We start from the raw sequence: 3992 nt of genomic DNA, 5'->3' as shown, positions 1-3992 counted from the left end.
ATCTGATGGTGTTTTGGATGTCTTCAGGATCTGTTGTTATGTCTCCTTTTTCATTTCTGATTTTGTTAATTAGGATGCTTTCCCTGTGCCCTCTAGTGAGTCTGGCTAAGGGTTTATCTATCTTGTTGATTTTCTCAAAGAACCAGCTCCTTGATTGGTTGATTCTTTGAATAGTTTTTCTTGTTTCCACTTGGTTGATTTCACCCCTGAGTTTGATTATTTCCTGCCGTCTACTCCTCTTGGGTGAATTTGCTTCCTTTTGTTCTAGTGCTTTTAGGTGTGTTGTCAAGCTGCTAATGTGTGCTCTCTCTAGTTTCCTTTTGGAGGCACTCAGAGCTATGAGTTTTCCTCTTAGAAATGCTTTCATTGCGTCCCATAAGTTTGGGCATGTTGTGGCTTCATTTTCATTGAACTCTAAAAAGTCCTTAATTTCTTTCTTTATTCCTTCCTTGACCAAGGTATCATTGAGAAGAGTGTTGTTCAGTTTCCACGTGAAGGTTGGCTTTCTATTATTTATTCTGTTATTGAAGATCAGCCTTAGTCCATGGTGATCTGATAGGATGCATGGGACAATTTCAATATTTTTATATCTGTTGAGGCCTGCTTTGTGACCAATTATGTGGTCAATTTTGGAGAAGGTACCATGAGGTGCTGAGAAGAAGGTATATCCTTTTGTTTTAGGATAGAATGTTCTGTAGATATCTGCCAGATCCATTTGATTCATAATTTCTCTTAGTTTCACTGTGTCCCTGTTTAGTTTCTGTTTCCATGATCTGTCCATTGGTGAAAGTGGTGTGTTGAAGTCTCCCACTATTATTGTATGAGGTGCAATGTGTGCTTTGAGCTTTACTAAAGTTTCTTTAATGAATGTGGCTGCCTTTGTATTTGGAGCATAGATATTCAGGATTGATAGTTCCTCTTGGAGGATTTTACCTTTGATGAGTATGAAGTGTCCCTCCCTGTCTTTTTTAATGACTTTGGGTTGGAAGTCAATCTTATCAGATATTAGAATGGCTACTCCAGCTTGTTTCTTCATGCCATTTGCTTGGAAAATTGTTTTCCAGCCTTTCATTCTGAGGTAGTGTCTATCCTTTTCTCTGAGATGAGTTTCCTGTAAGCAGCAAAATGTTGGGTCTTGTTTGTGTAGCCAGTTTGTTAGTCTATGTCTTTTTATCGGGGAGTTGAGTCCATTGATATTAAGAGATATTAAGGAAAAGTAATTGTTGTTTCCTTTTATTTTTGTTGTTAAAGTTGGCATTTTGTTCTTGTGGCTGTCTTCTTTTAGGTTTGTTGAGGGATTACCTTCTTGTTGTTTCTAGGGCGTGGTTCCTGTCCTTGTATTGGTTTTTTTCTGTTATTATTCTTTGAAGGGCTGGATTCGTGGAGAGATAATGTGTGAATTTGGTTTTGTCGTGGAATACTTTGGTTTCTCCATCTATGTTAATTGAGAGTTTGGCTGGGTATAGTAGCCTGGGCTGAAATTTGTGTTCTTTTAGTGTCTGTATAACATCCGTCCAGGATCTTCTGGCTTTCATAGTCTCTGTTGAAAAATCTGGTGTAATTCTGATAGGCTTGCCTTTATATGTTACTTGGCCTTTTTCTCTTACTGCTTTTAGTATTCTATCTTTATTTAGAGCATTTGTTGCTCTGATTATTATGTGTCGGGAGGTATTTCTTTTCTGGTCCAGTCTATTTGGAGTTCTGTAGGCTTCTTGTATGTTCATGGGCATCTCTTTCTTTAGATTTGGGATGTTTTCTTCTATAATTTTTTTGAAGATGTTTGCTGGTCCTTTGAGTTGAAAATCTTCATTCTCATCCACTCCTATTATCCGTAGGTTTGGTCTTCTCATTGCGTCCTGTATTTCTTGGATGTTTTGAGTTAGGATCTTTTTGCATTTTACATTTTCCTTGATTGTTGTGCCTATGTTCTCTATGGAATCTTCTGCACCTGAGATTCTCTCTTCCATCTCTTGTATTCTGTTGCTGATGCTCGTATCTATGGTTCCAGATTTCTTTCCTAGGGTTTCTATCTCCAGTGTTGCCTCATTTTGGGTTTTCTTTATTGTGTCTACTTCCCTTTTTAGGTCTAGTATGGTTTTGTTCATTTCCATCATCTGTTTGGATGTGTTTTCCTGTTTTTCTGTAAGGACTTCTACCTGTTTGATTATGTTATCGTGTTTTTCTTTAAGGATTTGTAACTCTTTAGCAGTGTTCTCCTGAAATTCTTTAAGGGATTTTTGTGCTTCCTCTTTATTGTCTTCTGCCTGTTTAGCAGTGTTCTCCTGCATTTCTTTAAGTGTGTTATTAACGTCCTTCTTGAAGTCCTCTATCATCATCAGGAGATATGCTTTTAAATCCGTGTCTAACTTTTCCGGTGTGTTGGGGTGCCCTGGACTGGGCGAAGTGGGGGTGCTGGGTTCTGATGATGGTGGGTGGTCTTGGTTTCTGTTAGTTAGATTATTACGTTTACCTTTCGCCATCTGGTAATCTCTGGGGTTAGTTGTTATCGTTGTCACTGTTTAAAGATTGGAGCAGAAGCTGTGTTCCACTCACCAGCAGTCTCTAAATCCTGCGGCGGGGGTCGTGGGTAGCTGATGGTACCCCGGTGTTGGTCCAGCCGGAAGAGGCCTGTGGTCCTACTCAGGCCGTTTTTCTGCTTCCCTAACTAATGTAGTCTCTGGTCCCGCGTGCAATTGGATTGGAGCAGAAGCTGTGTTCCACTCTCCAGAAGTCTTAAGATCCTGTGGTGGGTGTTGTGGGTAGCTGGTGAGTGTCAGCCGACTCTGCGCCCCAGCTGCCCAGGTGCTTTTCTGACCGGAAGAGGGTTGTGGCCCTATGTAGGCCGGATTTCTCTCTCCCCAACCAGAGCAGTCTCAGGTCCCGCGTGATTGGACTGGAGCAGAAGCTGTGTTCCACTCACCAGCAGTCCCAAAATCCTGCGGCGGAGGTCGTGGGTAGCTGGCGGGTGTCAGGCAACCCTGCGCTCCTGCTACCCCGGCACTGATCCGGCTGGATGAGGCCTGTGGCCCTACTCAGGCCGGTTTCTGCTTCCCTAACTAATGCAGTCTCAGGTCCCGCGCAATTGGATTGGAGCAGAAGCTGTGTTCCACTCACCAGCAGTCCCAAAATCCTGCGGCGGGGGTCGTGGGTAGCTGGCGGGTGTCAGGCAACCCTGCGCTCCTGCTACCCCGGCACTGATCCGGCTGGATGAGGCCTGTGGCCCTACTCAGGCCGGTTTCTGCTTCCCTAACTAATGCAGTCTCAGGTCCCGCGCAATTGGATTGGAGCAGAAGCTGTGTTCCACTCACCAGCAGTCCCAAAATCCTGCGGCGGGGGTCGTGGGTAGCTGGCGGGTGTCAGGCAACCCTGCGCTCCTGCTACCCCGGCACTGATCCGGCTGGATGAGGCCTGTGGCCCTACTCAGGCCGGTTTCTGCTTCCCTAACTAATGCAGTCTCAGGTCCCGCGCAATTGGATTGGAGCAGAAGCTGTGTTCCACTCACCAGCAGTCCCAAAATCCTGCGGTGGGGGTCGTGGGTAGCTGGCGGGTGTCAGGCAACCCTGCGCTCCTGCTACCCAGGCACTGATTTGGCTGGATGAGGCCTGTGGCCCTACTCAGGCCGGTTTCTGCTTCCCTAACTAATGCAGTCTCAGATCCCGCGCAATTGGATTGGAGCAGAAGCTGTGTTCCACTCACCAGCAGTCCCAAAATCCTGCGGCGGGGGTCGTGGGTAGCTGGCGGGTGTCAGGCAACCCTGCGCTCCTGCTACCCCGGCACTGATCCAGCTGGATGAGGCCTGTGGCCCTACTCAGGCCGGTTTCTGCTTCCCTAACTAATGCAGTCTCAGGTCCCGCGCAATTGGATTGGAGCAGAAGCTGTGTTCCACTCACCAGCAGTCCCAAAATCCTGCGGCGGGGGTCGTGGGTAGCTGGCGGGTGTCAGGCAACCCTGCGCTCCTGCTACCCAGGCACTGATCCAGCTGGATGAGGCCT

This window comes from Mus caroli, unplaced genomic scaffold (assembly GCF_978045245.1).
Source record: "Mus caroli unplaced genomic scaffold, Mus_caroli_1 scaffold_8, whole genome shotgun sequence".
Lineage (NCBI taxonomy): Eukaryota > Metazoa > Chordata > Mammalia > Rodentia > Muridae > Mus > Mus caroli.
This window is presented reverse-complemented; position numbering follows the sequence as displayed.